Genomic DNA, 12,686 nt, shown 5'->3' on the forward strand with positions numbered 1-12,686 from the left:
TTAGTGAATCGACCCTATACACTAGAGTGACTAGAGCGGATACACTTCCGGTGAGGGTTCGATGCTCAACTCCTTGTTCCCGGCTTTCATGAGCTCTCTTCTAGCAAGTCTATTTATGCTTTATTTTGATATTCAAATTGATAGGATTCATGAATTGTCATATGATCTTAGCCCTACATGTGCACATGTGTTCTTGGGGATTGACTTACTTTTAACCAAGAAGGTAGAATCATTTTGCATTTAGTTGCATTCATATAGATAGGTGCATATAGTTTATTTGCATTGAATAAATGTTCATAACCCTTTTCTTGTCCTTCTTTATTCTTAGCATGAGGACATGCTTGGTTTAAGTGTGGGGAGATTTGATAAACCCCGATTTCGTGATTTATCTTGTGCTTATTTTGGGGGATTTTATCACCTTTTTCCACATTTATTCAATGAAATAGCATGGTTTTGTAATTCTCCCTTGATTTGTACTTAAATGTGAAAACATGCTTTTTAAGCCCTAAAATTGGCAATTTTAATTCACTTTAATTCCATTCGATGCCTTGATGTGTTTGTTGAGTAATTTCAGGTTCATAAGGCAAGTATTGGATGGAAGAAGTGAGTAGAAAAGCATGCAAGTGGGAGAACTCATGAAGAAATGAAGGAACCGTAAAGCTGTCAAGCCTGACCTCTTCGCACTCAATCGACCATAACTTGACCTACAGAGGTCCAAATGAAGCGGTTCCAGTTGCATTGGAAAGCTAACATCCGGGGCATCGAAATAAAATAAAATTTTCCATATGTCACATCGTGCTCAGGGGCGCACACGCGCCATGTACGCGTGCGCACCGATGCTGCCCGTGGCCCAATAAAGTGAAATCTCCCTCAGCGATTTCTGAAGCACTTTGGGCCCAACCCAACTCATTTCCAATACTATTTCATGCAGAATTCAAGCTTGGGAAAAGGGGGGAGTAATTGTTTGTTAGTATAGCATCATGTAGGTTAGTTTCTAGAGAGAGAAGCTCCCTCTTCTCTCTAGAATTAGGTTAGGTTAATTTCCATCTTAGATCTAGGTTTAATTATATGTTTCCATCTTGTTTCTTTTATGTTTTCTTACTTCTACTCTCTCATTCTCATGATTTGTAATTTTAATCCCTCTTTTATGTTCATAGATGCTCTTGTTGGATTTGATTTACTTTTAATGCAATTTAATGTTTGATGTTCTTTTAATTGTTGATTTGAGTTGTGAATTTACTTTTCTTGCAATTGGTAGTTGATAGATTTATTATTCTTGCACTTTTACAATGCTTTCATTTGTACCCACCAAGTGTTTGACAAAATGCTTGGTTGGGCTTTAGAGTAGATATTGAGCATTCTTGGTTTGGAAAGAGTAATTAGGCAATCTTGAGTCATAAAAACCCAACTCATGTTGGTGATCTAGAGTTGTTAGCTAATATTGTTTTCATTGACGCTAATCTTTTGCTAATTTAATTAGTAAGTTGATTAGGACTTTTGGATTGAGATTAGCTAGTCTTGTTAGACTTTCTCTCATGGAAGATAACCTATATTTTCTTCCAATATTGGAGATGACGTAATAAGATAAATTCTTGTTTATTATTGTGGTATGATTGATTAATCTTGTTTGACTTTCTCCCTATTTGTTGGAGTTAACTAAATAAGATGAATTAATCATTGTATGACTAGGATAGAAAGCCTATATTCTCAATCCTTGCCATGAATGTCTCTCTCTTTATTACTTGCTTTCTTTAGTTACTTGCTTAATTTACTCTTCTTGTCATTTAAATTCTTGTCCATTTACTTCCTTGCCCCTTTATCAATCATACCCCCTTGTTCCTTCATAGCCAATAATCATTCACTTCATTGCAATTCCTCGTGAGACGACCCGGAGTTCAAATACTCCGCTTAATTCTTATTCGGGGTTTGTACATGTGACAAAACCATATTTTAATTTGATGTGAGAGTTGTTTGTTGGTTTGGAGCTACACTTACAACGAAATTCTTCTTTCTATAAGAGAAATTCCTTACCAACAATAATTTTGCTGTCAGCCTACCCTATGGCTGATGAGTCTCATCTGTCGGTTATAAAGCCAACCCGACAAGTCCTGGTAGCTAACCATTGGATTGTCCCTCTGTCGTGCATCCCTAACTCGAGTTATTCTCAATCATAAACATGATCATAATCATAATCATACAACACCCACGCTGGTATTTATCTACAGGGGCGAGCTCATCCGGAACTTTCACAGTATTCGGCCACACTTACGACATAGGGTCAGCAGAATCTTGGATATCAACTTGGAGCAAGTGGAGCCGACCCACTGCGTCTACCCAAGGAAATCCGAGACTCAGATAGTTTGAATCTCAAATCATACTCAACTGGGAGCAAGTGGGGGCTAACCACTATATCTACCCCAGGAGTCTCAAAAGCTCAACCTGGAGCGAGTGGAATCACACTACTACCGCTACTATCCAGGCGTCATAATCTCTGACTCGGAGTAAGTGGGATGAACCACAACCTTTGTTACTACCCAGGCATCATAATCTCTGACCCGGAGCAAGTGGGACAAACCACAACCCTTGCTACTATCCAGGCATCACAATCTCTGATCCAGAGCAAGTGGGGCGAAACCACAACCCTTACGTCTACCCGGGGAGCCTCTATACTAACCAACCTGAAACAAGTGGGGCGCAACCACAACCCTTGCATCTACCCAGGAGGTACGTTCTCATATGCCCAGGAGGAACCAAGGAGGGGATCCTAACCTCCTACCATCTCGTTGGGGGCGATTTTACAATACCAGGAGGAACAAGGAAGGGGATCCTCACCTTCCTTCATCTCTCTGGAGTCGCACTTCCGAGAAAGAGAGCTCAAGATAAAACAATCATTCAAAGCCATATTTTCATTTCTAGCCATAAGTCAATATTTATCATGGCCATCCGGCTCATGGCATAACCCATAACCAGCCAATAATCATTATCAAATACAGCCCTTTGGCTCACGGCATACACCGCACTTCCATCACCACCCTCAGCAACTCATACAGTCATCATTAATCATAACTCATCATTAATTCTCCCCTTACTTCATCCACAAGTTACCATACCTCCTAGCCTCTTCCCATCGCTAGGCATACTATAAGTATTTAGGACATAAAGGGTGAGAATTGAGACTTAGAAGTCTGAAATTTGGCTTGAAAACTCAAAATCAGCTTTGGAGTGAAAACGGGGTCACGCGTGCGCATCACCCACGCGCCCGTGTGGAAAGCAGAAAAGTTACAGTGACGTGTATTGATGAGTGGATATTTTATACACTTTTTGGCATTATTTTTAGGTAGTTTTTAGCATTTTTAGTTACTTTTTATTATATTTTTATTCGTTTTTATGCAAAAATCATATTTCTGGACTTTACTATGAATTTTTTGTGTTTTTCTATAATTTCAGGTATTTTCTGGCTGAAATTGAGGGACCTGAGCAAAAATCTGATTCAGAGGCTAAAAAAGGACTGCAGATGTTGTTGGATTCTGACCCTCCTACACTCGAAGTGGATTTTTTGGAGCTACAAAAGCCCATTTGGCGTGCTCTCAATTGCGTTGGAAAGTAGACATCTTGGGCTTTCCAGAAATATTTAATAGTCCATACTTTGCCCGAAGTTTGACTGCCCAAACTGGCGTTAAATGCCAGCCAGAGACCCTTTTCTGGCTTAAAACGCCGGAACATGCACCAGAACTGGAGTTAAATGCCCAAACTGGCACCCAAGTTGGCGTTTAACTCCAAGAATGGCCTATGCACGTGAAAGCTTCAAAGCTCAGCCCAAACGCTCACCAAGTGGGCTCCGAAAGTGGATTTCTACACTATCTACACTTAGTTACTCATTTTCTGTAAACCTAAGTTACTAGTTTAGTATAAAAACTTCTTTTAGGGATTCATTTTAGAACTTTTGACATTTTACATCTCATATTGTATCTTCTACAGCATGAGTCTCTAAACCCCATAGGTGGGGTGAAGAGCTCTGCTGTGTTTCAATGGATTAATGCAATTACTACTATTTTCTATTCAATCGCACTTGTTTCTATTCTAAGATACTCACTCGTACTTCAATATGATGAATATGATGATCCATGACACTCATCATCATTCTCAAATTTATGAACGCGTGCTTGACAACCACTCCCGTTCTATCTGAGCTCAACGTAGTCATTGGGCGACAACTTGAGTGCGTATCTCTTGGGTCTCTGATCCACGGACCGAGTCTGTGAGATTAGAACCTTCGTGGTAGAGACTAGAACCAATTGGCAGCATTCCTGAGATCCAAAAAGTCTAAACCTTGTCTGTAGTATTCTAAGTAGGATCTGGAACGGGATGGCTGTGACGAGCTTCAAACTCGTGACTGTTGGGCACAGTGACAGTGTGCAAAAGGATAGAGAGATCTTATTCCGACACAAGTGAGAACCGACAGATGATTAGCCGTGCGGTAGCTGTACCTGGTATTTTTCATCCGAGACGAGAGATCCGACAGTTGATTAGCCGTACAGAAATCATACCTGGTATTTTTCATCCGAGAGGACGGATAGTAGCCATTAACAACGGTGATCCACCAACATACAGCTTGCCATGGTAGGAAGCCATGCGTGTTTTTTGAGAAGAAGATAGTAGGAAAGCAGAGATTCAGATGACAGAGCATCTCCAGAACCTCAACCTGTTCCTCATCACTGAATCATAAGTATTATTCAATTCATGTTATTTACTTTTCATAAACAAAATTAGTTTTATCACTAATCTCCTGACTAAGATTTACAAGATAACCATAGCTTGTTTCAAGCCGACAATCTCCGTGGGATTGACCCTTACTCACGTAAGGTATTACTTGGACGACCCAGTGCACTTGGTGGTTAGTTGTGCGGAGTTGCAAAGGTGTGATTGCAATTCCGTGCACCAAGTTTTTGGCGACGTTGCCGGGGATTGTTCGAGTTTGGACAACTGACGGTTCATCTTGTTTCTTAGATTAGGAAAAATTTATCTTTTTTGGTTTAGAGTCACTAAATTTGAGTCTTTTATTATTGTTTTTGTTAAAATTTTAAAAATCCTTGTTTTCTTTTTCTAGATTTTTTCAAAAATTTTTAATAAATAGATAAAAACCAATAAACTAATATTTGAGTCTTCTATTCGAGTTTAGTTTCATGTTTTAAGTTTGGTGTCAATTGCATGTTTTTATTTTCCTTCAATTTTTTGAATTGTATGTTCTTTTTATTCTTCATATTTTCGAGTTTTATGTTTCTTGTTCTTTCTTGATCTTCAAGTTGTTCTTGTTTATTTTCCTTGTTTGATCTTTAGTTTTTCTTGTTTTGTGTCTTTCCTTATTTTTCTTGTGCATTTTCGAATTATTAGTGTCCAAAGTATAAAAATTTTTTAAGTTTGGTGTCCTTTGTGTTTTTATTTTCTTAAAGATTTCCAAAAGTTGTTCTTGGTGTTCATCTTGATCTTCAAAGTGTTCTTGGTGTTCATCTTGACATTCAAAATTTTTTTGTTTGTTTTCTTTGTTTTGATCTAAAAATTCTAAGTTTGGTGTCATTTTATTATTTTTCTCTTTCCTCATTAAATTCAAAAAAAGAATATATTTTCCTTTAATTACTCATCATTTTCGAATCCCTTAGGTTGACTTAGTCAAAATTTTTAAAATTTGGTAGTTTCTTGTTAGTCAAGTCAAAATTTCAATTTTAAAATAATTTTATCTTTTTAAATCTTTTTCAAAACAAATTCTTTTTCAATTTTCTTTTTATATTTTTCAAAAATCTTTTCTAAAATTTTTCAAAATCTTTTTCTTTTTTTTTAATTTTCGAATTACTTGTCCTATTTTATTATTTTGATTGAAAAATTTTAAGTTTGGTGTTTTCTTGTTAAGAAAGTTTCAATCTTTAAAATTTTAAAATCATATCCTTTTCAAATCTTTTCTTTTATTTATTTTCTTACAAGTATCTTTGATTTTAAAATATATCCTTTTCAAAACTTCCTAACCACTTTCTCTCTCTTCATTTTTCAAAAATCCTCACCTACAATTTTTGAAATCTTTTTAATTAGTTAATTATTTCAGTTTTCAATCTTCTTTTATTTCTTTTTCTTCTAATTTTTGAACTTATATTCAGTTTTTTATTTATTTTATTTTATTTTCTTTTATTTTAATTTCGGTTTTAAAAAAAAGAGAAAAGAATAAAATTTTTAATTACAATCCACATCACTTCCCTTTTTCTATCATGGACCTAAGTGGAAATAAATAGTCCAAAAGAACTCTGGGGTCATATGCTAACCCCACTACTACTTCATATGGGAGTAGTATCTGTATACCCCCCATCAGAGCCAGCAATTTTGAGCTAAACCCTCAGCTCATTATCATGGTGCAGCAAAATTGCCAGTATTCTGGTCTTCCATAGGAAGAACCTACTGAGTTTCTGGCACAGTTCTTACAAATTGCTGACATAGTACGTGATAAGGAAGTAGATCAGGATGTCTACAGATTATTACTATTTCCATTTAATGTAAAAGATCAAGCTAAGAGGTGGTTAAATAACCAACCCACAGCAAGCATAAGAACATGAAAATAATTATCAGACAAATTCCTGAATCAATATTTCCCTCCAAAACGGATGACACAGCTAAGGCTGGACATCCAAGGCTTTAAACAAGAGGATAATGAATCTCTTTATAATGCCTGGGAGAGGTACAGAGAGATGCTAAGGAAATGCCCCTCTGAAATATTTTCAAAATGGGTACAGTTAGACATCTTTTACTATGAGCTTACAGAAAAGGCCTAGATGTCTCTAGATCACTCAGCCAGTGGATCTATACATATGAGAAAGAAAATTGAAGAGGCTCAAGAGCTCATTAATATAGTTGCTAGAAATCAGCACCTGTACACAAGTGGTGAGACCTCCATGAAAGAAGAGGCTGAGGCAGTATCCACTGAACTTAGTCCTCCAAAACAAATTGCTGAACTCAATTAGCAACTATTTTCTATAACAAAACAGTTAGCAGAATTTAAAGAGATGCTACAAGAAACCAAAGATGCTAACGAGAATATGGAAAAACACTTGAATCAAATAAGACAGCAGTTATCTAAACAAATAACAGAAGAATGCCAAGCTGTTTATTTAAGAAGTGGAAAGACATTGAATGTCTCAACTCAAAGTAGCAGGAATCCAAGAAAGGAACATCTGACAGAGGATGACCAAACCACTGCCCAAAATTCCTCTGAGCACAGTAGGAGCCCAGAGAGAAATGATTCTGGCATTCAAACACCAGAAAAGGGTCAAAAATTGGCATTAAACGCCTAGTGAATGACCAATTCTGGCGTTCAAACACCAGAAAAAGGTGGCACTCTGGTGTTAAACGCCCAAAAAACACCCAATTCTGGCATTTAAATGGCAATAAGGGATCAGACACCTGTGATGAGCGGATAATTTATACCCTTTTTGGCATTGTTTTTACATAATTTTCAGTATGTTTTAGTTACTTTTTATTATATTTTTATTAGTTTTTATGCAAAAATCACATTTCTGGACTTTACTATGAGTTTATGTGTTTTTCTATGATTTCAGGTATTTTCTGGCTGAAATTGAGGGACCTGAGCAAAAATCTGGTTTAGAGGCTGAAAAAGGACTGCAGATGCTGTTGGATTCTGACCCTCCTGCACACGAAGTAGATTTTCTGGAGCTAAAGAAGCCCAATTGGCACACTCTCAATTGCATAGGAAAGTAGATATCTTGGGCTTTCCATCACTATATAATAGTCCATACTTTGTCCGAGATTTGATGGCCCAAACTGGCGTCTAAACGCCGGCCAGAGACCCTTTTCTGGAGTAAAATGCCAGAACTGGCACCAGAATTGGAGTTAAATGCCCAAACTGGCACCCAAGCTAGCGTTTAACTCTAAGAATGGCCTATGCACATGAAAGCTTCAATGCTCAGCCCAAGCACACACCAAGTGGTCCCCGAAAGTGGATTTCTAAACTATCTGCACTTAGTTACTTATTTTTTTTAATCCCTAGTAACTAGTTTAGTATAAATAGCACTTTTTACTATTGTATTAGGGAGCTTATGCCATTCATCACATTTGGAGAGGCTGGCCATTTGGCCATGCCTAGACCTTTTTCTCTTATGTATTTTCTACGGTGGAGTTTCTACACCCCATAGATTATGGTGTGGAGCTCTGTTGTTCTTCATGAATTAATGCAAGTACTATTGTTTCTCTTTCAATTCACGCTTACTTCTTTTCCAAGATATACTCTCGTACTTAATTCAGTTAAGTCAGAATGAAGGGGTGACCCGTGACAATCACCCAATCTTCATTACTTGCTTAGCCAAGATCCGCGTGCCTGACAACCACAAGCGGTCTACATGATGTTCAACGTAGTCATTGGACGACAGGTGGAGTATATTCTCTTGGATATCTAATACACGGACCGAGTCCGTGAGATTAGTATCTTTGTGGTATAGGCTAGAACCAATTGGCAGCCATTCTTGAGATCCGGAAAGTCTAAACCTTGTCTGTGGTATTCCGAGTAGGATCTGGGAAGGGATGACTGTAACGAGCTTCAAACTTGCGAATGCTGGGCGCAGTGACAGTGTGCAAAAGGACAAGGGTCCTATTCCGATGCTAGCGGGAACCGATAGATGATTAGCCGTGCGGTAGCTGTACTTGGTATTTTTCATCCGAGACGAGAAATCCGACAGTTGATTAGTCGTGCAGAGATCGTACCTGGTATTTTTCATCCGAGAGGATCATACAGCTTGCCATGGAAGGGAGCACGCATGATTGGAAGAAGGCAATAGGAAAGCAGAGGTTCAGAAGCAGCAAAGCATCTCTAAACGCTTATCTGAAATTCCAACCAATGAATTACATAAGTATCTCTATTTTATTTTATATTTTATTTATCTTTTAATTGTCAAAACCTCATAACCATTTGAATCCGCCTGACTGAGATTTACAAGATGACCATAGCTTGCTTCAAGCCGACAATCTCCATGGGATCGACCCTTACTCACGTAAGGTTTATTACTTGGATGACCCAGTGCCCTTGCTGGTTAGTTGTGCGGAGTTGTGAAGTGTGAATCAGAATTTCGTGCACCAAGTTTTTGGCGCCGTTGCCGGGGATTGTTCAAGTTTGGACAACTGACGGTTCATCTTGTTGCTTAGATTATGTAATTTTATTTTATGTTTAAGCTTTTTTATTTTTTTATTTTCGAAAAAAAATATTTTAGTTTTCGAAAAATTCAAAAAAAAATTAAAAAAATATTTGTTCTTCAGAATTTTTAAGAATGAATTCTAGAGCTTCATGAGATATGTTGAAACCTGGCTGGCTGTTAAGCCATGTCTAATATTTTGGACCGAGGTTTCCACTTTCCATTGTAGAAAGGACATGTCTGTAATTGTTATGCTGAAGCTTGGCTGGCCATTGGTCATGTCTAATTCTTTTGGACTGGAGCTTTAGACTAACATTGCACGAATCCTGGAATTCTTATTAAAAATTTTGAATTTCTTTATTTTCTTTTTCCAAAATAATTTTCAAAAATACAAAAAAATTAATAAAATCATAAAAACCAAAAAAAAATTTTTATGTTTCTTGTTTGAGTCCAGTGTCAAATTTTAAGTTTAGTGTTAATTACATTTTTTTTATTTCCTTAAATTTTTGAAAATTCATGCATTGTGTTCTTCTTTGATGTTCAAGTTGTTCTTGATGATTTTCCTTGTTTGATCTTTAAGTTTTCTTGTTTAGTGTCTTTTCTTGTTTTTCTTGTGCATTTTCGAATTCATAGTGTCTCAACATTAAAAATTTCTAAGTTTGGGGTCTTGCATGTGTCTCTTTTCTTAAAAATTTTCAAAAATATATTCTTGATGTTCATCATGATCTTCAAAGTGTTCTTGGTGTTCATCTTGACATTCAAAGTGTTCTTGCATGCATTGTTTGTTTTGATCTTAAATTTTGTTATTTTTCTCTTTCCTCATTAATTCAAAAAAAAAATCAATAATAATATCTTTCCCTTATTTTGCTCATAAATTTCGAAATTTTGGGTTGACTTAGTCAAAAAATTTTTAAAATTTAGTTGTTTCTTGTTAGTCAAGTCAAAATTTCAAATTAAAAATTCTATCTTTTCAAATCTCTTTCAAAATCAAATCTTTTTCATTTTTCTTTCATGTTTTTCGAAAATTCTCCAAAAATAATTTTCAAAATCTTTTTCTTATTTTTCCTTCATATTTTCGAAATTATTGCTAACATTTAATGTTTTGATTCAAAAATTTCAAGTTTGTTACTTTCCTGTTAAGAAAGGTTCAATCTTTAAATTCTAGAATCATATCTTTTAGTTTCTTGTTACTCAAGTCATCAACTTTAATTTTCATAATCAAATCTTTTTAAATTTCTTTCTCAAATCTTTTTTAAAATAAATTTCAATCATATCTTTTTCAAAACTTAATTTCAAAATCTTTTTCTAACTTCTTATCTTTTCAAAATTTATTTTCAAATCCTTTTCAATTAACTACTTGATTTTTTTGTTTTACTTTAAAAAGTTTTCTATTTCTTATCTTTTTCAAAACCACTTAACTACTTTTCTCTCTCTAATTTTCGAAAATCACTAACCTTTTTTTTCAAAATTCTTTTTAATTAACTAATTGTTTTAAATTTTAATTTTATTTTTATTTTATTTCTTTTCTTAAATTTCGAATTCTAACTAATAATTAAAATAAAAACAAAAATATTTTTCTTTTATTTTAATTAATATTCGAATACACACTCTCTCTCATTTCCTTCTATTTATTTACTAACACTTCTCTTCTTAAAAATCCGAACCCTCTCCCCCTCTCTGTGTTCGAGTTCTTCTTCTTCTCCCTTCTTCATTCTATTCTTCTATTCTTCTACTCACATAAAGGAATCTCTATACTGTGACATAGAGGATTCCTCTTCTTTTCTGTTCTCTTCTTTTTCATAAGAACAGGAACTAGGATAAGAATATTCTTGTTGAAGCTGATCCTGAACCTGAAAGGATTCTGAAGAGGAAGCTAAGAGAAGCTAAAGCACAAAACTCTAGAGAGGACCTAACAGAAATTTTCGAAAAAGAAGAAGACATGGCAGCCGAAAATAACAACAGTGGTGGAGATGCAAGGAAGATGATTGGTGACTTTACTGCACCAACTTCTAACTTCTATGGAAGAAGCATCTTAATTTCTGTAATTGGAGCAAACAACTTTGAGCTTAAGCCTCAATTAGTTTCTCTGATGCAGCAGAATTGCAAGTTTCATGTACTTCCATTGGAAGATCCTCATCAGTTCTTAGCTGAATTCTTGCAAATTCTTCCCAAGATCTACAGACTTATGCTTTTCCCCTTTGCTGTAAGAGACAAAGCTAGGATATGGTTGGACTCACAACCTAAAGAAAGCCTAAACTCTTGGAAAAAGTTGGTCAATGCTTTCTTGGCCAAATTCTTTCCACCTCAAAAGTTGAGCAAGCTTAGAGTGGAAGTCCAATCCTTCAGACAGAAGGAAGGTGAATCCCTCTATGAAGCTTGGGAAAGATACAAGCAATTGATCAAAAGGTGTCCTTCTGACATGCTTTCAGAATGGAGCATCCTATGTATATTCTATGATGGTCTGTCTAAATTATCCAAGATGTCCTTGGATCACTCTGCTGGTGGATCTCTTCATCTGAAGAAGACGCCTGCAGAAGCCCAAGAACTCATTAAAATGGTTGCAAATAACCAGTTCATGTATACTTCTGAAAGAAATCCTGTGAATAATGGGATGACTCAGAAGAAAGGAGTTCTTGAGATTGATACTTTGAATGCCATATTGGCTCAGAATAAAATATTGACTCAACAAGTCAATATGATTTCTCAGAATCTGACTGGAATGCAAGCTGCATCTGGCAGTGCTAAAGAAGATTCCTCTGAAGAAGAAGCTTATGATCCTGAAAATCCTGCAATGGAAGAAGTGAATTACATGGGAGAATCCTATGGAAACACCTATAATCCTTCATGGATGAATCATCCTAATTTCTCATGGAAGGATCAACAGAAGCCTCAACAAGGCTTCAATAATAATAATGGTAGGAGAAATAGGTTTGGCAATAGCAAACCTTTTCCATCATCTTTAGAGCAACAGACAGAGAATCCTAAGCAGAGCCTCTCTGACTTAGCAACCATAGTCTCTAATCTATCTAAGACCACTCTCAGTTTCATGACTGAAACAAGGTCCTCCATCAGAAATTTGGAGGCACCAGTGGGTCAGCTGAGTAAAAGAGTTACTAAAATCCCTCCTAGTACTCTCCCAAGCAATACAGAAGAGAATCCAAAGAGAGAGTGCAAGGCCATCAATATACCCAACATGGCCGAACCTATAGAGGAGGAAGAGGCAGTGATTTCCAGTGAGGAAGATCTTGCTGGACGTCCACTATCCAATAAGGAGTTCCCCATTGAGGAACCAAAGGAATCTGAAGCTCATATAAAGACCATAGAGATTCCACTAAACTTACTGTTGCGATTCATGAGCTCTGATGAGTATTCTTCCTCTGAAGAGGATGAAGATATTATTGAAGAGCAAGTTGCTCAGTATCTAGGAGCAATCATGAAGATGAATGCCAAGTTATTTGGTAATGAGACTTGGGAGGATGAACCTCCATTGCTCATCAATGAACTGAA

The sequence above is a fragment of the Arachis ipaensis genome, chromosome B08 (genome assembly GCF_000816755.2).
Source record: "Arachis ipaensis cultivar K30076 chromosome B08, Araip1.1, whole genome shotgun sequence".
In the NCBI taxonomy this organism is placed as follows: domain Eukaryota; kingdom Viridiplantae; phylum Streptophyta; class Magnoliopsida; order Fabales; family Fabaceae; genus Arachis; species Arachis ipaensis.